General features: G+C 47.2%; 1 protein-coding gene and 1 long non-coding RNA gene across 2 annotated transcripts in view; both read left to right on the plus strand.

Annotated features, from left to right (window-relative positions):
• Positions 1–22,394, plus strand: part of LOC309569026 (zonadhesin-like) — a 65,184-nt gene that overhangs the window by 11,670 nt on the left and 31,120 nt on the right. The gene's annotated exons all lie outside the window — the stretch shown is intronic.
• Positions 1,639–10,017, plus strand: LOC309568052. Its single transcript, XR_014225985.1, has 4 exons — positions 1,639–1,700; positions 5,592–5,644; positions 7,956–8,006; positions 9,978–10,017. It is a non-coding gene; the product is annotated as an uncharacterized lncRNA (long non-coding RNA).

Genomic DNA, 22,394 nt, shown 5'->3' on the forward strand with positions numbered 1-22,394 from the left:
CGGTCAGAGGGGTGCCAGAGGACACGGTTGGCGACGGAGGCCAGAGAGTGCGGCCTAAGGAGAGCGGAGTCCATCCTCAGCAATGCGGATGCTGGTAGTGACCGGACGGTGATAGATCCAGTGGAGCTGAGTGCAGAGCGGGTGAAGCTGAACTGACTGACCGGAACAGCGAGAGCCGAATATCCCCTGTGATGCAGGAGCGTGAGGAGATACCTCACCTGGGTGACAGGATAATCACAAGTGGACACTGCTGTGTAAGAGTGCCTGGTGACAACCTAAAGTATAAACCTACATCCGTTATACACTGACTGCAGATAGGATTTCATGTACACCTTTACTTTTGGATTACAAATATCACACTGAAGAGTGATAAGAGCTCCAACTGCCGGCAAAGATTCCGCAAGGCCATGCTAGGACAGGAACTATAGTACTTTCTGCCTTAAAGGGGACCTGTTAGGATACTGTTAGATCCTTATCAAGTAAAGATGAGATATTGCTAGCTCTAATTCTAGAAACAGAGACATTATAACAACTTTGACAAGTTAGAACTGATAATACAGTCCGTTAACATTAATCATTGAATACAATACTCTGTTTGTTAAGCAATGATCTTCACAGGGTCGGTCTCTTGAGTGTCATTGTGAACGGTGGGGGTTTAACTGATTGACACTGCAATATTAGTTGTTGCTGAACCTTATTTGTTATCAATAAGTGTGATTGGTTTACCTTTTCTTCAGTAAACAATAAGATTTGTATCTCCATTGTGTCAGTGTATTTTTGAAGATTACCACTGAAATGTCAGAACCTAAAGTGCCCAGCGGGTTGGACAATTCTCAGGGTCAGGTGAGTGAAAAGGAGCTTCCACTAACCAGCAGCCCTCAAGGGGGTGTTGCTACATGAATACAACTGAAAAAACAATAAACAAAAAAAAAACAATGATTAAAAAAAAAAAAAAGCATGAAAATATTCAAAAACTATAGACCAGCATAACTGCCCAAAATTAACAATCACCAATTACTGGTTACATTCCCTTAAATTAAAATGTCCTCCAGTGTCACTGTGTGCTAACAATAAAAAATAATAATACATATCCCCAAATGTACGTCTTAGACTCGGTTCACACTGGGGCGGCACGACTCTGTACTACTTCAGGGGCGACTTGTGCATTCCCATGCACCACGACTTCGGAGCGACTTGCACGGACTTCACATAATGGAAGTCTATGCAAGTCGCTCCGAGGTCGCCCCGAAGTAGTACAGGACTCTTTTTCTAAGTCGGAGCGACTTGTGTCGCTCCTATTAGAACGGCTCCTGTAGCAGTCAATGGACCGCGAGGGAGCGCAACTTGTCAGGCTGACAAGTCGCGCTGGTGTGAATGGAGTCTTAGAATCACATCTTCCTTCCTTCAATCTGGGTCATTTCCTTATTGGTGTCAGGAAACATGGACATGGGGAATGTGAGCCAATCATTCATTGTAATGTTCCTGCTTTATTGCTTTGCGGAACAATCAGTAATTATGCTATAGGCAACTTTTGGCAAGCATGAAACAACAATTATTGAAGCAATCTGATGAAAGAACAATTGACACACAATAAGTGAAGCAATCTGGTGATTGAGCATATAAATAAGGATACAAAAGCTCAATGAAGATATTCACCGGAGATAGCTTTGGATCTGACGTTGACGGATTAAGTTACACAGGTACGTTCTCTCATCTCTATGGGTCCAAACCTGGCCACAAACACAATACAATGCAATAGTACTTCTTTAGGTACACCACTAGTGTAAGGTGAGGACAGGATAATTTGGTTGGTTGCAGGCTGGCCGGTAGGTTGAGCTGGGAATCTTCTTTGGTTGTGTTTGACATGCGTCCTTCCATGTGTTATAAGTGAAGGCAGTGGCCATTTGTTTGTACTGTTGGAATACTTGTGAGGGGACGCCGTGACACCTTTGCTGCCATCTGGTGTCCAGTGTGCCCCTATACCTTCAAGGAGGGGTGGGCTCCCTCCAGAATTACCTGCCCTCTATCTATCCATTATTATGCATGTGCTTCTACTATGGAGAGTGACTCTCAACATTTATAGAGTTAGGAATGCAGATAATACCGGGCTGATGTATAGTGGCTCTGCAGCTTATGCGCGTATTTGCAAATGTGGGCAAATGAAACCCCTGTTTTTAACGCATACTGTTAGACAGGAGGATAATTTGGTTGGTTGCAGGCTGGTCTGTAAGTTGAGCTGGGAATTTTCTTATGTTTTTGTTTAAGGTTTAACCTTCCCGAGCAATCTATTCAATGTATCTTTGGTAGCATGCATATAGCGGAAACATTTTGTTTTAGTTTTTGAAGGGTTATATTTTATAGTCTATGTCCTGCTAGGAAATTTGCCTTCACTTCCAGTCTTGGAGGTGCAACAGGAAGAGAGATAAAATCTACCTGAAGTGAGGGAGAGTCTACCTCAGAACTTTTGTCTTTAGTGGAAGATCCCCCTCACTTTTCCCTTTCATAATTATTAAAAATCTAGAATTTCCAAACACTTCCTTTCTCGGTGACAATGGTCTTTTCTGTCTTAGTGACAATGGTCTTCAGGGCAAATAGAGAGGACAAATCCTCTCAGTGGGGACACAGACAGCCTTAAAAACTAAGAGGTAGTGGTAGAGGACATGGAATGTCACAGCTTAGCAAAATGAAAAGAGTCATTAGTTGAGCCCAGTTGGTCGATGTTTGGCTCATCACAAAGACAGGGAGAGGAGATGAGGATCCAATTGTAATAGGTCAAATAGGTCAGCGCCCAATGAAAAATCCTTAGAAGTCCAAAGTCTTTTTTTTTTGTTCAATTGGTTACAAGAAGCAGAGAAAAAAAACATCCAACACATTTCAGGAGCCTCCTTCATCAGGGATGGGTGCAGGGGCGTAACTACAGGGGTTGCAGGGGTTGCAATCGCTACCGGGCCCCATGCTCCAGGGGGCCCGGTAGCAAACCAGTGGGTGAACTTCTAGGATCTCAAAGGTCACACTTGCGACCGGGCCCTGGCATTGCACCACTGTGGGGAGGCCCCAAGATTGCAGGAAGGGGGCCCACTGCAGAACTTGTGAAAGGATCCTGATGCGGGACCATAATAAAAGGCCATGCAACGAGTGTAAAGAGCCCCAGGATTAGTGGGAAGAGCCCCGGGCTTGAAGGGAAGGGCCCCGGCCAGGGGTCTGGGGGGCCCTTCATGGTTTCTTGCATCGGGGCCCTGAAGGTTCTAGTTACGCCTCTGGATGGGTGCAATGCCTGAGTAATAAATGGACTCGAGTACTCCTGCAGACAGAGGATGTCATGAACAACAGCCAGTGCTGGTGTTCATGGTAGAAGTGGCAAGGAGTACTTTTTGAGTCTGTTTAACATTCTGACTGCGGCGGCTGCTCCATTAGGGGTGCTCCCTCCCTAATGTCCATGCAGGGCACAGGACGCATGGATTTCAATGGGGTTTTTTTTTTTTGGAAACACATGATTAGAGCCTGAGGCTCCAATTGGCTTAAAAAAGGGTGGGCTCAGGGCGCAGAGCACTGTGCTTAGAGCCCACCCAGTTGTGTGACATCAGCTAATTAGCCACTTCCGGACCGGAAGGATTTGCTCCCTTAATGACCAGGCCATTTTTTGCCATTCGGCACTGCATTATTTAATGCAAAATTGCACGGTCGTGTGATGCTGTACTGAAATACAATTTATGTCCTTTTTTCCCCCACAAACAGAGCTTTCTTTTGGTGGTATTTGATCACCTGTGCGATTTTTATTTTTTGCGCTATAAACAAAAAAGGAGTGACAATTCTGAAAAAAAAATATATATATATATATTTTTCACATTCTGCTTTATAACATTCCAAAAAAATTAAAAAAAAATAAATGAATAATAGTAATAATAAAATCAAATTTTCTCATCCTTTTAGGCCAATTTGTATTCTGCTACATATTTTTTGGTAAAAAAAAAAAAAAAATCGCAAAAAAGTGTATTTTAATTGGTTTGCGCAAAAGTTATCGCGTCTACAAACTAGGGGAAATATTTATGTAATTTTTAATTATTTTACTGGTAATGGTGGCGATATGTGATTTTTAGTGGGACTGCGACATTGCGGCGGACAGATCGGACCCCTAACTGACCTTTTTGACACTTTTGGGGGGGGGGGGACCAGTGACATTACTACAGTAATCAGTGCTAAAAATATGCACTGTCACTGTACTAATGACACTGGCAGGGAAGGGGTTAACCTGGTGGGTTAAATGTAAGCCTAGGGGAATGATTCTAACTGTGGGGGGTGTGGCTTGTGAAATTACCATAGAGACCTGAGATCCTATATAGAAGGATCACAGGCGCTCTGTGGTCATTTCAGAGAGAAGAACGGTCGGCTGTGTTTACGTTAGCTGACCGTTCTTCTCTCTCAGCAGGGAGCGATCGCGGGTGGCTGGCGGCACTTGCCCCCGAGCACCACGCGTGCGACCCACGTAGTACTATGTTGGTTCGCGTGGCAAGTAAGTAAAACTGCGGCGGGCGGTCGGCAAGTGATTAATATTCGCTAATGTCTTTCTGCTTCTCCCTCCGACCAATCATAAAGTGGGTCCTGAGACCCGATTGGCCAGGAGTCCTAAGACCTGATTGGCCAAGAGTTCTAAGACCCGATTGGCTGGGAGGAGAAGCGACCACCAGGACTGTGGAGTAGAAGGGGGGAAGGAGGAGGGCAGGCGAGGCATCCTCTCCACCACTCCTAGCGCCAGGTTCCTTGCTGTCCTCAGAGCCCACAGCCAGGGCTTCTGCATCCCCTGCAGCTGACGCTTCTCCTGTCTGCCTGCCTGCCTGTGCGCTGCAGTGTGGCCCCCGGCACTCCACCCGGCACCACCCCAGGAGGAAACAAAGGGCAGGAGGAGGAGGCATGGCTTCTACCACCTGCACCAGGTTCACCAATGAGTAACAGCTTTTCCAAGAGCTCGGCAAGTAAGACACATTCCTTCACTTCTCTATATGTCTGTCTGTCCGTCCACAGAGAGGAGACTGCAAACTTACACAGAGCACATGGGGCCCATTATATACAATATATAGAATATAGAACCTACCATATGCACTAATAATACAGATTTAGTTTGAATATACAGTATATCACTGTGTCTACTGACCGACCGAGCGACAGGGGTGGGGAAGGGAGGGGGGCAGGTTTGTTTGCCCCCCCCAAAAAAATGGAGCACCAGCCATCACTGCATTCTGCCATTTCACACAGCCCTGATGAAGGGGGATTATGTGGACCCGAAACATGTTGGTTGTCTTTTCCCATAGTTATTGGAATCAATTGAACAATAAAGACTTTGGACTTCTGAGGATTTTTCGCTTGGCGCTCTCTTCAAACTGGCCAAAAAAAAAAAACACAGAGAAGAGTTTTTACGCCTCCACCCGCCACCCAAAACGAAAAAAAAGTTTTTCTTCTACATACGTTGTGATGAAACAGTCCCTCGCAGTATTTAAAGGAGCAAGCAGAGAACCAATTATATTACATTTACAGTGAATCGTTCACTCCCAATATTGGTTATTGAGTTGACATTTATCGCTTCTCTTTAATTCTAGCATCCGATACAAAATGAGGATTTACCAAGTTGCATTGCCTTTGATGGCTCTAGGTATGTGGGATTAACTTTTCCAATGAATGATTTATATCTTGATGTAAAATGAATGTAGTTCTGTAATCCTACATTTCTGATTGTTTTTTAACCACTTCTGGACCGGAAGATTTCCCCCCTTAAGGACCAGGCCATTTTTTTGCGATTCGGCACTGTGTTAATTTAACGGACAATTGCGCGGTCGTGCGACGCTGTACCCAAATAAAATTGATGTCCTTTTTTTCCCACAAATAGAGCTTTCGATCACCTGTGTGATTTTTATTTTTTGCGCTATAAACAAAAATAGAGCGACAATTCTGAAAAAAAAAAAAATATATATTTTTCACATTCTGCTATATAACATTCCCCAAAATAAATAAATCAAATCAAAATTTTTTAACATTTTAGGCCAATTTGTTGTCTGCTACATATTTTTGGTAAAAAAAAATCGCATAAAGCGTATTTTGATTGGTTTGCGCAAAAGTTATCGAGTCTACTAACTACGGGAAAGATTTATGCCATTTTTATTGTTTTTTTTTACTAGTAATGGTAACTAGTAATCTGCGATTTTTAGCGGGACTGCGACATTGCGGCGGACAGATCGGACCCCTAACTGACATCTTTGACACTTTTGGGGGGTACCGGTAACATTACTACAGTAATCAGTGCTAAAAATATGCACTGTCAGTGTAATAATGACACTGGCAGGGAAGGGGTTAACACAGTGGGTGATCAAGCGATTAAATGTGTACCTAGGGAAGTGTTTCTAACTGTATGGGGGTGGGGCTTATGGAATGACCATAGAGACATGTGATCCCATATAGAAGGATCACAGGCGCTCTGTGATCATTCCAGGGAGAAGAACGGTCAGCTGTGTTTACAACAGCCGACCGACCTTCTCTCTCAGCGGGGAATGATTGCGGGTGTCAGGTGACAATCAGAGCCGCCTTCCCCGTGCTTCGGAGTCCCCGCTGCCAAGTGGGGGCGGGAGTGCGCCGGCGCATGCTCGCCCCCTAGCTGCAGGCGCGCGACCGATGTACAGTTACGCCGAGCATAGGTGTGCGCAGCCTATTGCATTAGGGTGTGCACCCCAAAGTTTAAATACACATGCATATGTGTGCCCCTACATGTATATGGCCCCGGTACATTACTCTCCCTGCTGGCAAAGTGAAATAGAAGTGTGTGGCACTTCTCTTATGGCAGAGCAGGTCCGAGGGAGATCTTTCCCATCTCCTCACTGGCAAACAGAGCGATAATGCTAATGTGCCCTAGGTGATTAGGGTGTGCCCAGGCACACCCTGTGTGCACGCCTATGACGCCAAGTTACGCAGGAGGGACTGCCTGCCACAGTAAAACTGCGGCGGGCGGTCGTTAAGTAGTTAATGTAACACAATGCGTGCTTGTTTTTTTTTTTAGTTAACCACTTCCCACCCAACACCGTCATATGACGTCCTGGACTTAGTGGAGATATCTGAATTATGGGCGCAGCTAAAGGCATTATTCAGATATCATTCTTTTCTACCAGCGATTCCCTGCACCGTAAAAACAATCATAGCGCCAGTTCAGCCACTTGATTTTTTTTACAGACGGTGGGAGGACCCCCCCCCCCTTTCCCACCGCCCTCCAGTGCATCTACCAATTTGTTGTCTGCTACATATTTTTGGTAAAAAAATAAAATAAATCGCAATAAGCGTATTTTGATTGGTTTGAGCAAAAGTTATCGCGTCTACAAACTACAGGAAAGATTTATGTCCTTTATATTGTTTTTTTTTTACTAGTAACGGCGGCGATCTGCGATTTATAGCGGGACTGCAACATTGCGGCGGACAGATCGGACCCCTAACTGACATTTTTGACACTTTTGGGGGCACCAGCGACATTACTACAGTAATCAGTGCTAAAAAATATGCACTGTTACTGTAATAATGACACTGGCAGGGAAGGGGTTAACCCAGTGGGTGATCAAGGGGTAAATGTAAGCCTAGGGGAGTGATTAACTGTGGGGGGGCGGGGCTTGTGAAATGATCATAGAGACCTGTGATCCTATATAGAAGGATCACAGGAGCTCTGTGATCATTCCAGAGAGAAGAAGGGTCGGCTGTGTTTCAGCGGGGGAGCGATCGCGGGTGTCAGGCGGCAATTGAAGCTGCCTGCCCTGTGCATCGGAGTCCCCGCTGCAGAGTCCCCTAGCAGCAGGCGCGTGACTGACGTAGGGCTACATAGGCTTGCGCAGGAGGGCTGCCTGCCGCAGTATATCTGCGGCGGGCAGTCCGGAAGAGGTTAATAAATGCAACCTATGACCACATTTTCTAATTTCTAAATTCCTTTACAGCTCTCACTATGAGTTTTGTGGACAAAACTGCAGCTCAAACCGTAAAACCAGGTAAGAATAAGAATATGTATTTTTTTCTTTTTGGTTGGGGGGGGGGGGTGCATAAATGTGAATTGCAACCAGTAAAATGTTACCTGTAAATTTTTAGCTCATTCTAGAAAAGATAATATGCATAGATGTGCACAGCCTATTGCATTAGGGTGTGCACCCCAAAACTCAAACATATACTGTATGCGTGTGTGTGCATGGGTGTAAATATACTGAGGGTGGATGGTGTCAATTTTTACTTTTTTATAATTGTATTACTTTTTTTTTTTTTAGCAGAAAGAGACTTTTTTTTGTATTTGGTGAAATATCAGGGCTTTAAACAGGGGAAATATGCGCCACACAATGTGATTAGGGTGTGCTCAGGCACACCTGACATACCCTGTGCGCATGCCTATGATAATATGTATAGAAAAAAAAACAAAAAAAATATAAAATTATCCAAAACTTATTGGAATTTGTGATCTGCAATAATTACAGCCATTGATGTAAATTAGGGTTGAACTTTGCTTTAACCACTTTACCACCGGAGGATTTTGCTGTCTTACGTCTGGGCCACTTTTTGCGATTCGGCACTGTGCGACTTTAACTGACAATTGCGCGGTCGTGAAATGCCGTACCCAAACGAAATTTACGTCCTTTTTTCCCCACAAACAGAGCTTTCTTTTGGTGGTATTTAATCACCTGTGCGATTTTTACTTTTTGTGCTATAAACAAAAAAAGAGCGTCAATTTTGAAAAAATAACAATATTTTTCACATTTTTTTATATGAAATTCCCCCCCCCCCCCAAAAATGTAAAAATCTAAATTTTTTTATCATTTTAGGCCAATTTGTTTTCTGCTGCATATTTTTGGTTAAAAAAATCACAATAACCGTATTTTGATTGGTTTGCGCAAAAGTTATTGCGTTTACTAACTAAGGGAAAGATTTCTGTCGTTTTTGGTGTTTTTTTTTTAACGAGTAATGGCGGCGATCTGCGATTTTTTTTTTGCGGTACTGCGACATTGCGGCGGACAGATCGGATCCTTGACTGACATTTTTGACACTTTTGGGGTTACCAGTGACATTACTACAGTAATCAGTGCTATAAATATGCACTGTTACTGTAAAAATGACACTGGCAGGGAAGGGGTTAATTTTATTGGAGAGGGAGGGGTTAATGTATGCTTGGTGCTTACTAACGTGTGTGGGGGGAGGTGACTGAGTGACACAGGGACAGATCGCAGGTTGAGCTACGCTGAACCCTGTAATCTGTCACTGTTTGTCACTTAGGAGATCCGCCCGCTCTGTTTACACAAGCAAGCGGATCTCCACACTCGATTCCCCGACGATCGGGGAAGAGCAGCGGCGGCGATCCTCCCCTGGCCCCTCCCCTGGATCCTCCCCTGAGCCTCCGGCGGCGCGCGCGCGCCGCCGAGAGAGGGGAATGTCTGGCGACGTAGGTCTACGTCGCCAGACGTTATCGAGCCACTTTGCCGCAGTAGAGCTCTAGTGAGCAGTGCGGAAGTGGTTAAAGTATATTTAAAATGAACTTTTTTTTTTTTTTAGTTTTGGATAAAATGGGGAAGGATTAGAAACCCTGACAATTGTTATTCCTTTTTGAGTCCCTACCAGGTAGATTCACCCTTTCTATATGTTCTGGTGACTGGTGTCACTGATACAGAGCAGGACAGGAAATCCTAAATTACACGGTTGTCTCCAGAACAGGAATAGAGGGGAAATATTCCAATAGGGGACTTCTGTTCCAGTGACAACGGTCTAATATGGGAATTCTCCTCCTTTTGTACAGAATTCAGCTCCTTTTTGTTGGATATCTCAGACAGGAAGTGAAGAAAAATTTCCCCAATGGATAAAAGTAAAAAAAAAAAAAAAAAAAACTGCCAGGGGTTTTAACCCTTCTGTACTCTGTCCAGAAAATAATGCAGCTTAAAATTTTTGTATATTTGCTTTAATTACTTTTTCTTTACCATTTATAGTTGACTGCCCACCTAACCAAGTCCCGGGCTGTTTCCCATGTGGTATGCCATACTGCCCCCTAATTGCACATCATGCAAAACGATCCGCATTGAGATGTTTGGCTTGTGAGGAAAATGGCTGCATCTGCAAGTCGGGCTATTACTTCCAGGATGACAAATGTGTCCCAGCATCTGAATGCAGAGTTTAGTGTCCAGAAAACATGGTCTTCCAAGCCTGCTCCAAGAAGCCCATCACCTGTGGCCAATTGTATTCCAAGGAAGAAAATTTGGAGCAATGTATGTGTATGCAAACGCGGATATATTCTAGCTGAAGAAGGCAGCAAGGAATGTATCCCAATAGTAAAGTGCAAGCGCCCATGATACTAAAACACAGCAATAGTAGGCGTGATGTTCATACCTCTGACCTATAGATGTCACTATTTGCAGTTGTTACATTTATAATACTTTCTATGCTCTGTCATTTTAGTTGCAGTTCCTGTTCTTGTTACATACTTGCCAACTGTCCTGTTTTTGCTGGGACAGTCCCGGCAAATAGGAGCCTGTCCCAGGTAATTTACATTGTCCCTTGCACTTTATTTATATTTACATATTCAATTTTTTGTACGGTCACACCTGAGCACATTTGACACTTTAGAATTGCAGGGAATTGTGATGAGAATTTTAAACTTTAGGCAGAAGTAGTGCAGCTGAATGGGGGATTTATTCCAACTCTGCTACTTTGGCCTTAAGTTTGAAATTCCCTTTTCAATTTCCTGTAATTCTCTCTTTATTAACCACTTAAGCCCCGGAAGATTTTACCCCCTTCCTGACCAGGGGGTATTTTGCGATTCGGCACGGCGTGACTTTAACGGACAATTGCGCGGTCGTGCGACGCTGTATCTAAACTAATTTGGCGTCCTTTTTTTCCCACAAACAGAGCTTTCTTTTGGTGGTATTTGATCACCTGTGCGATTTTTTGATCATGCGCTATAAACAAAAAAAAGCGTAAATTTTGCAAAAATAGCAATATTTTTCAAATTTTTTTATATGAAATTCCCCCCCCCCCCCAAAAAAAATGTAAAAATCTAAATTTTTTAACATTTTCGGCCAATTTGTTTTATGCTACCTATGTTTGGTAAAAAAAATCGCAAAAAGCGTATTTTGATTGGTTTGCGCAAAAGTTATTGCGTTTACTAACAAAGGGAAAGATTTTTGTAATTTTTGTTGGTTTTTTTTTAACGCGTAATGGCGGCGATCTGCGATTTTTTTTGCGGTACTGCGACATTGCGGCGGACAGATCGGACCCTTGACTGACATTTTTGACACTTTTGGGGTTACCAGTGACCTTTCTACAGTAATCAGTGCTATACATATGCACTGTTACTGTAAAAATACACTGGCAGTGAAGGGGTTAACTTTTTTTTGAAAGGGCGGGGCTATGTGTGTCCCTAGGGGCGTGCTTTCTACTGTGATTGGCTGTGGCTTCATATGTATGAACAGTGATCAACAGTTCTACATAGTAGAACCGTATGATCATCCTTCATACACAGGGGAGAATGACAGGCAGCTTGTTTACACAACAAGCTGCCTTTCTCCCTCTCCCCCGACGATCGCCGAGTGACCGGCGGACATCGGGTCCGCCGGTCACACGCGCGGGGGGGGGGTGCGTGACCGCGCGGGAGCGCGCCTCCGGGGGCGCGCGCTTGCTCCCTAAACCCTCACAGGCTAGCGACGTAGACCTACGTCACTTTGCCTGTGAGGGGCTGACCGCCGACGTAGATCGGCGTTAGGCAGTCGGCAAGTGGTTAAGTAGACCCTGTAATCTGATGATAAGTAGGCGGAGATTAATTACGTGGAGTGGGCGGGGCTTCGGGGAAGTGGGTGTGGTAAGAAATTAATAGCTGTGCTGTGTCCCTGGAAATTTTTTTCAAATGTTGGTATTATTAACTAGAAAGCAGCAAACCTAGTGCAACGACCTAGTGCATTACCACCAAAACCATTTATTAAAATAGTAAAAAGTATATATTATACTCACAAAGGAGGTGTGAATATTGCACAAATCTACATATTCATCATAGAAATCTCCAAGGTACTGTGCGATGCTGAATGGCATGCAGTGTACCGCATGAAACTGCTGTGGCTAAACTGACGCGTTTCGAGGGTGAGCCCCCCCTTCCTCAGAGCCAAGAAACGCAGCATTTCTGAGGAAGGGGGGCTCACCCTCGAAACATGTCAGCTTAGCCACAGCAGTTTCATGCAGTACACTGCATGCCATCCAGCATCGCACAGTACCTTGGAGATTTCTATGTTGAATATGTAGATTTGTGCAATATTCACACCTCCTTTGTGAGTATAATATATACTTTTTACTATTTTAATAAATGGTTTTAGTAGTAATGCACTAGGTCGGTGCGCCCTTTTCTTTGTTGTTTTCTAGTTGATTTTGGATACCCCTGATCCTGAGGGGGCAGCAAGACCACAAGTCATACCCATCCAAGCCTGAAGTACCTTTTTTTCCCTCCATCACATTTCACTCGAACGCAGGAGAATTGTTCTACATCTTGTTATTAATAACTCAGAAGGATGCATGTGTTTTATGGATGCCTAAATTTCTTAATAAAAAGCACTTTATAACTACTTTGCTGCCGCGACTAAGTGATAGAACAATAGGATGTTAAGGATGATCTTCAACAATATGTTGATTTATTTGGTACAAAAATGTACAGAATATTATACATTTCTTTGGCAAAAAAACAAATAAATAAAAAAGTTTGCCTTGCATTGAGTCTGTTGTGTACTTTTTAACAAGGTGGTACAGTGATTACGTGGTTTGCACTCTTGCCCTGCAGTGCTGAGGTCTTAGTCTCAGTTCCTGCCATGAATGCAAATGAAAAGATGTTTTAATGGTCTTGTTTTTTACTTTTCTTTTATTATATTGCATAAACCTACACTCACCGGCCACTTTATTAGGTACACCTTGCTAGTAGCAGGTTGGACCCCCTTTTGCCTTCATTCTTGGTGGCATAGATTTAACCTCCCTGGCGGTCTGATTATGTCAGGATTTCTGTGCTAAAAGCGGTACATTGTTTTGCATGAAAATCTGTTGTTTTGACCACTTGCCGACCGCTCACTAGAGCCCTACTGCGGCAAAGCGGCTCGTTCCCGTCCAGCGACGTAGACCTATGTCTCTGGACTCCTCCCCTTGTGGCCGGCCGCCGGAGGCTCACTCCCGCTGTATTCAGTCACAGCGGGAGTCAGGCCAGGGGAGGAGCGGCGGTGATCACCGCCGCTCTTCCCCGATCATCGGGGAATGGAGTTTGGAGATCCGCCCGCTTGTGTAAACAGAGCGGGCGGATCTCCTAAGTGACAGACAGTGACAGATTGCAAGGTTCAGCATAGCTGAACCTGCGATCTGTCCCTGTGTCACTCAGTCACCTCCCCCCACACACGTTAGTAAGCACCAGGCATACATTAACCCCTCCCTCTCCAATAAAATTAACCCCTTCCCTGCCAGTGTCATTTTTACAGTAACAGTGCATATTTATAGCACTGATTACTGTAGTAATGTCACTGGTAACCCCAAAAGTGTCAAAAATGTCAGTCAAGGGTCCGATCTGTCTGCCGCAATGTCGCAGTCCCGCAAAAAAAATCGCAGATCGCCGCCATTACTCGTTAAAAAAAAAAAACACCAAAAATGACAGAAATCCTTCCCTTAGTTAGTGAATACAATAACTTTTGCGCAAACCAATCAAAATAGGCTTATTGTGATTTTTTTTACCAAACATAAGTAGCAGAAAACAAATTGGCCAAAAATTTAAAAAAATTTAGATTTTTGCATTTTTTGGGGGGGAATTTCAATAAAAAAATTTGAAAAATATTGTTAATAAAATCGCACAGGTGATCAAATACCACCAAAAGAAAGCTCTATTTGTGGGAAAAAAAGGACGTAAATTTTGCTTGGGTACGGCGTTGCATGACCCCGCAATTGTCAGTTAAAGTCGCACAGTGCCGAATCCCAAAATGTGGCCTGGACGCAAGACAGCAAAATCCTCCGGTGATAAAGTGGTTACATTTTACAACTCACCTTCCCCTGCATTCCCCCGCTGTCCTCCCCCCGCTGTCTTCCCTGCTGTCCTCCCCCGCCGTCCTCCCCTGCTGTCCTCCCCCGCCGTCCTCCCCTGATGTCCACCCTCGTCCACCGCCGTCCTCCCCCGCCATTCTCCCCTGCTGTCCTCCCCCCATCCTCCCCCGCCGTCCTCCCCCCGTCCTCCCCCGCCATCCCCCCCCGCTGTCCTCCCCCTGTCCTCCCGCCGCCCTCCCCCGTTGTCCTCCACCACCGTCCTCCCCCGCCATCCTCCAGCTTTCCTCCCCCTGTCCTCCCGCCGCCCTCCCCCGTTGTCCTCCACCGCTGTCCTCCCCCGCCGTCCTCCCCCGCTGTCCTCCCCCACCTGTCACGGAACCATGAACCAGACGTACAACAACAGATAAGTGAAAATAAGAGAGCTTTATTGAAAAACAAGCTATAAAGCAAAAGTCCAAACGGATGGCGAAACCGATGCAGAGTCTTTGCGAAGCCAGGGGTCAGGAACCAGCAGGGTAGTCAGACGAAGCCAGGATCAGGAACCAACAGGGTAGTCAGACGAAGCCAGGATCAGGAACCAACAGGGTAGTCAGACGAAGCCAGGAACAGGAACCAGAAGTAGCAGCAGTCTAGTAGCATGTGAACACAGGAGGACCAAGCAGGGAACTGAAGCCACAGACCTCCTATATATATGAGCTAGGCATCCAGCTCCTCCCAGTGGGAAGGAGGAGCCGCAGGGTGGGAGGCTACAAGAAACCCAGAAACCAAGATGGCCGCCAGCACATGTCAAACGAAGGAGAACAGCAAGAAGGTAAGACCATGACAGTACCTCCCCCTCAAGGGCCCCTCCTCCGCGGAGTAAAGAACGGTTTCTGAGGGAAGCGTGCGTGGAAGGCTCGGAGCAAGGCAGGAGCATGGACATCTGCGGAGGGAACCCAGGAACGCTCCTCTGGACCATAACCACGCCAATGAACCAAAAACTGCACCCGACCGCGGACCAGGCGTGAGTCCAGGATATTGCTCACCTCATACTCCTCACGATTGCCCACTCGGACCGGACGAGGCCGAGGAACCGAGGAAGTGAAACGATTACACACCAGAGGCTTCAACAGGGAGACATGAAACACGTTGGAGATCCGCATGCCAGGAGGAAGCGCAAGGGCATAGGCTACCGGGTTTACCCTGCGAAGCACTCGGAAGGGACCAACAAAGCGAGGCGCCAGCTTGGGAGTGGGCACTCGAAGGTTGAGGTTGCGGGTGGACAACCATACACGGTCTCCGGCCTGGTAGGAAGGAGCAGGCGCTCGTCTGCGATCAGCCTGGAGTCTCTGGCGCTGCGCAGAGACCTCAAGGGACTTCTGGATCTGTACCCAAGAAGCACGTAGGACGGAAAGGTGATCCTCCACAGCCGGAATATCCTGGGGAGAGAATACCTCCGGTAACACGGCAGGTTGGAACCCATAGTTGGCCATGAAGGGAGATGTCCCAGAGGAAGAGTTCACCGCCGTGTTCCTGGCAAACTCAGCCCAAGGCAGGAGGTCAACCCAATTGTCTTGGTGATCGGAGACATAGCAACGAAGGAATTGCTCCAAGGCCTGATTGGATCGTTCTGCGGCCCCATTGGACTGAGGGTGGTAGGCCGAGGAGAAGGAGAGATGAATCCCCAACTGGGAGCAAAAGGCGCGCCAGAACCTGGACACAAACTGACTCCCCCGATCCGACACAATCTCCTTGGGCAAACCGTGCAACCGGAAGACCTCCCTGGCAAAAATCGTGGCCAACTCCTGTGCAGAGGGTAACTTCTTGAGAGGAACACAGTGACACATTTTGGAAAACCGATCCACAATCATGAGAATGACCGTATGGCCTCGGGATGCAGGGAGGTCCACAATGAAATCCATCCCCAGGTGTGACCATGGGCGCTCCCCGGTGGCTAAGGGTTGCAGAAGGCCCAACGGAAGGTGCCGAGGGGACTTACTCTGGGCACAAACGGAGCATGCCGCTACATATGCGGCGATGTCGGAACGTAGGGAAGGCCACCAGAACAGACGTGAAACAGCCCAGGACAGCTGATTCTTTCCAGGATGCCCCGCGGTCTTGGAGTTATGGTAGGTTCGCAACAACCGAGTGCGCAACTCCTCAGGCACAAAACATCTGCCGTTGGGTCTCCCAGAGGGAGCACCAGATTGAGCCGCCAAAATCTGCTCACCCAGGGGAGAGGTCAGGCTGGTGCGAATGGCAGCCAGGATCTGATTCGGAGGTATGACCAAAGTCGGAATCGACTCCTCCCTGGACAGGTCGGAGTACTGCCGTGATAAGGCATCAGCCCTGATGTTCTTGGAACCGGGTAGGTAGGAGACCACGTAATTAAAACGTGACAAGAACAGAGCCCATCTGGCCTGACGTGGTGTCAATCTCTTGGCCTCAGAGAGGTAGGTCAGATTCTTGTGGTCCGTCAGGATGAGGACCGGAACCACCGAACCCTCGAGCAAGTGCCTCCATTCTTTAAGAGCCTGCACGATGGCCAATAACTCCCTGTCACCAATCTGGTAGTTGCACTCCGCGGAAGACAGTTTCCGGGAGTAAAACCCACAAGGAAGCAGAGGACCCTCTGGTGTTCTACGCTGAGACAGAAGGGCGCCTACTCCCGTCTCAGACGCGTCCACCTCGAGGACAAAGGGCAACCCAGGGTTGGGATGCGACAGAATCGGAGCCGACACAAAGGCGGACTTTAGAGCCTCAAAAGCTCGGATGGCCTCGGGCGGCCAGACCTGGGAATTACTGCCCTTCCTGGTCAGATCCGTGAGAGGCTTGGCTAGCATGGAAAAGTCCCTGATGAACTTCCGATAATAATTGGCGAAGCCCAAAAAGCGCTGCAGGGAGCGAAGACCACTGGGCTGGGGCCACTGTAAGACAGCCGAAACCTTCTCAGGATCCATGGAGAACCCCTCAGCGGAAATGATGTAACCTAAGAAGGTTACCTGGGATCGGTGAAATTCGCATTTCTCAAGCTTACCGAACAGCTTGTTCTCTCGTAACCGTTGCAACACTCGTTTGACATCCAGAATGTGGGTCTCCATGGACTCAGAATATACCAAGATGTCATCCAGGTAGACCACCACACACTGCTGCAACAGGTCACGGAAAACATCGTTGATGAATTCCTGAAAGACTGCGGGCGCATTGCACAGCCCAAAGGGCATAACCAAGGATTCATAATGACCGGTCCTGGTGTTAAACGCGGTCTTCCACTCATCGCCCGCCTTGATCCTTACGAGGTTATATGCCGCCCTCAGGTCGAGTTTGGTAAAGACCGTGGCCCCTTTAAGGCAATCGAACAGCTCGGAAATCAAGGGTATCGGGTAAGCGTTCTTGATCGTGATGCGATTGAGACCCCTGTAATCGATGCAAGGCCTCAACTCACCGCCCTTCTTTTTCACAAAGAAAAATCCAGCCCCTGCCGGGGACGAGGATTTGCGAATGTGTCCACGTGAAAGCGCCTCCCTCACGTACTCCTCCATGGCCTCATTCTCCGCTACCGACAGTGGATAGACTTTGCCACGAGGAGGAACGGCACCAGATTGTAACTCGATGGCACAATCGTATGGGCGGTGCGGAGGTAGGGCAACCGCGCGCACCTTATCGAATACATCCCGGTACTCCTCGTATTCAGGGGGCAACAGAGAGTCCGAGGAAGTACACAGCAACTTGACAGGCCCATGGATGCAACTAGTCCCACACTGCGGTGACCACGAGAGGATCTCGGCCGATCTCCAATCGAAAATCGGATTATGCTTCTGGAGCCAGGGGTACCCCAAGACCACCGAGTAGTGTGGAGACGAAATAACCTGGAAGCAGACCGACTCTCTGTGGACGGCACCAATGGCTAACCCCACTGGAAGGGTCTCATGAGTCACGTGTGGCGGCAGAAGGGGTCTGCCGTCTATCGCCTCAAGAGCCAGAGGAGAACCTCGAGCCTGCAGAGGAATGGAATTGGCGGCAGCGAACACACTATCAATGAACAAACCACCAGCACCAGAGTCCACCAACGCCTGGGTCGTCACCGAGCCCCCGACCCAGGAAAGGACAACAGTGATCAGTGGTTTGTCAACACGGGAAACCGGGGACGAGGAGACTCCACCCAAGATCTGCCCCCGACAGGATCTCAGGTGCGAGCGTTTCCCTGGACGGTTCGGACATGCCAACCGAAAATGCCCACCGAGACCACAGTACATGCATCGGCCCTCGCGTCTCCGGAGTACCCTCTCCCCCTCGGACAGGCGAGCAAACCCCAGCTGCATGGGTTCACCCCCAGACAAGTCATCCCCAGGAGGCGTGGGAGGAGAGGGAGGCACGGGTGGGACAACAAAGGTAGGCGCCAATCTGTTAGGAGGCCTCCGTAGACTCTCCTTAAAGGAAGGTCTCTCCCTGAGTCTGGTGTCAATCAAAATCAGGAAAGAAATAAGAGACTCGAGCTCCACTGGTAGGTCCTTAGCTGCAACCTCATCCTTCAAGGCATCCGAGAGACCATGAGAGAAAGCAGCGACCAGAGCCTCATTATTCCAGCCCACCTCTGCTGCCAGGGTACGAAACTCAATGGCGTATTCAGCTACGGATCGTGAACCCTGTCTGATGGACATAAGGAGCTTCGCAGCAGAGGCAGCACGAGCCGGCACATCGAATACCTTCCGAAGAGAAGCAACAAAACCGGAAAACTCGGCAGCCACCGGATTGTTGTTCTCCCATAAAGGGCTGGCCCAGGCCAAGGCCTTGTCCGAGAGCAGCGAGATTAAGAAGCCCACCTTTGATCTCTCAGTAGGAAAGGCATGTGGCAGCAACTCGAAATAAATGCCCACCTGGTTAAGGAAACCTCGGCACTGAGTTGGCTCTCCCCCAAAGCGCTGTGGAAGGGGGGCAGAACCGGACATACCCCGAAACACCGCGGGCGCAACAACAGGTGTCGGGGTAGACTCTGGCGCAACAACCGGAGCGGCAGTAGGAGCGGACCCAGGAGCGACAACCGACCCATCGGCAACGGGAGCGAAATGAACCGTGCGTTCAAGCAGGGTTTGCAACGCCACGGCGAACTGACCCAACAGGTGATCCTGCTGATCAAGTCTGGCAACCAGCGTGGGTAGTGAGGATGGCCCTGTACCGTCAGAATTCGTGGCCTGTGGTACCGTGCGTTCAAGCAGGGTTTGCAACGCCACGGCGAACCGACCCAACAGGTGATCCTGCTGATCAAGTCTGGCAACCAGCGTGGGTAGCGAGGATGGCCCTGTACCGTCAGAATTCATGGCTTGGTCCTAATGTCACGGAACCATGAACCAGACGTACAACAACAGATAAGTGAAAATAAGACAGCTTTATTGAAAAACAAGCTATAAAGCAAAAGTCCAAACGGATGGCGAAACCGATGCAGAGTCTTTGCGAAGCCAGGGGTCAGGAACCAGCAGGGTAGTCAGACGAAGCCAGGATCAGGAACCAACAGGGTAGTCAGACGAAGCCAGGATCAGGAACCAACAGGGTAGTCAGACGAAGCCAGGAACAGGAACCAGAAGTAGCAGCAGTCTAGTAGCATGTGAACACAGGAGGACCAAGCAGGGAACTGAAGCCACAGACCCCCTATATATATGAGCTAGGCATCCAGCTCCTCCCAGTGGGAAGGAGGAGCCGCAGGGTGGGAGGCTACAAGAAACCCAGAAACCAAGATGGCCGCCAGCACATGTCAAACGAAGGAGAACAGCAAGAAGGTAAGACCATGACATACAACTCAATGGTGAATATACTATTCAAACCTAAAACACCAAGCTGCGCAAAAAAATCATGTATAACTAAATAATCAATAAATATCCGTGATGTATCCAAAGAAATATGTGAATAATTGTAAGGAGATCAATTATAAACGATAAAAGTTCATAAAAAGTCCCACATGGTGCTTGATATTGCTATAAAGAGATGTTCCTCGATGCAATCCTTTCAATGCTCTTGAGTCCCGTGTAGTGTTGAGCGAACACGGACTGTATTATTCGTGTTCGTACCGAATAATTGGATTTTTTTTACCCGAACACGGACACGGACACTTTACTGTATGTTCGGGTAAAAATCCGTGTTCGGTCGTTTTATTTCCGGGTTTTGCATGCTTTGGCGCTCTTTTCATGGGGGGCTTTCAACAGCCAATCAACAATCGTTTAACTGGTGTGCCTTAAGCCATCCCAGCCATGCCTGCAAATGTCTTAGTAGCTGTGATTGGCCGTCTGAAGCATGTGACCAAGTCTTTATAAGTTCGAGGCAGCCGCCGCAGCAGCGTCATTCTGCTGCTTAGCTAAGGGACAGAGCACACATCAATGTGCTGGCTGCTGATTAGGGAAAGATAGGCAGGAAAAAACCATTTGTGTCCGGATAGAATTGAGGGACAGGTCGGAGTGTTTAGGCAGGGCGAGTTGTAGGCATTTTAGGGATAGAGTCTGCTGAATTATAGGGTCAGTGTCTTCTACAAACTACAATCGATATTGCTGTGTGGGGGGTGGGGTGAATCTGCACTCAATCCTGATCTACGATCTCTTCTCAATCCTGTTAGGGACAGAGTCTGCTGAATTTTAGGGAAACTGTGTTCTACAAACTACAATCGATATTGCTGTGTGGTGTGGGATTGGAGATAGGCAGGTGTCAGTGATCCACATCCATTTTTCTGTGTGTGAGCTGCAGTGAACACAATCTTTTTGGGCTGCAGTGAACACAATCTTTTTGGGCTGCAGTGAACACAATCTTTTTGGGCTGCAGTGAACACAATCTTTTTGGGCTGCAGTGAACACAATCTTTTTGGGGTGCAGTGAACAAAATCTTTTTGGGGTGCAGTGAACACAATCCTTTTTGGTGTGCAGTGAACACAATCTTTGTGGGGTGCAGTGAACAAAATCCTTTGTGGGGTGCAGTGAACACAATCTTTTTGGGGTGCAGTGAACAAAATCCTTTTTGGGGTGCAGTGAACAACATCCTTTTTGGGGTGCAGTGAACACAATCTTTTTGGGGTGCAGTGAACAAAATCCTTTGTGGGGTGCAGTGAACACAATCTTTTTGGGGTGCAGTGAACACAATCTTTTTGGGGTGGAGTGAACAACATCCTTTTTGGGGTGCAGTGAACAAAATCCTTTTTGGGGTGCAGTGAACAAAATCATTTTTGGGGTGCAGTGAACACAATCTTTTTGGGGTGCAGTGAACACAATCTTTGTGGGGTGCAGTGAACACAATCTTTTTGGGGTGGAGTGAACAACATCCTTTTTGGGGTGCAGTGAACAACATCCCTTTTGGGGTGCAGTGAACACAATCTTTTTGGGGTGCAGTGAACACAATCTTTGTGGGGTACAGTGAACAGAATCTTTGTGGGGTGCAGTGAACACAATCTTTGGGGGGTACAGTGAACACAATCTTTTTGGGGTGCAGTGAACACAATCTTTGTGGGGTGCAGTGAACACAATCTTTTTGGGGTGGAGTGAACAAAATCATTTTTGGGGTGCAGTGAACATCCTTTTTGGGGTGCAGTGATCAAAATCCTTTTTGGGGTGCAGTGAACACAATCTTTTTGGGGTGCAGTGAACAAAATCCTTTGTGGGGTGCAGTGAACAGAATCTTTGTGGGGTGCAGTGAACACAATCTTTGGGGGGGTACAGTGAACACAATCTTTTTGGGGTGCAGTGAACACAATCTTTGTGGGGTACAGTGAACAGAATCTTTGTGGGGTGCAGTGAACACAATCTTTGGGGGGTACAGTGAACACAATCTTTTTGGGGTGCAGTGAACACAATCTTTGGGGGGTACAGTGAACACAATCTTTTTGGGGTGCAGTGAACACAATCTTTGTGGGGTGCAGTGAACACAATCTTTGGGGGGGTACAGTGAACACAATCTTTTTGGGGTGCAGTGAACAACATCCTTTTAGGGTGCAGTGAACACAATCTTTGTGGGGTGCAGTGAACAACATCCTTTTAGGGTGCAGTGAACACAATCTTTGTGGGGTACAGTGAACAGAATCTTTGTGGGGTGCAGTGAACACAATCTTTGGGGGGTACAGTGAACACAATCTTTGTGAGGTGCAGTGAACACAATCTTTGTGGGGTGCAGTGAACACAATCATTGTGGGGTGCAGTGAACTCAATCTTTGTGGGGTACAGTGAACACAATCTCATACTTCTGAAGATTTGAGGGTGCTGCCTGTTCCATACTCCCCCTACTCCTCATCTAGCCTTTTAGGGGTACAAACAATAGTAATTGGGGCCTAGTGTGGTTGTGTACGTGTGATATACATACACTTTTTTTGGATCATATTTTCTATTCCGCTATTTAATCAAAAACCTTTG

Source organism: Pelophylax lessonae, assembly GCF_965119305.1.
Source record: "Pelophylax lessonae genome assembly, chromosome: 12".
NCBI classification, from domain to species: Eukaryota; Metazoa; Chordata; class Amphibia; order Anura; family Ranidae; genus Pelophylax; species Pelophylax lessonae.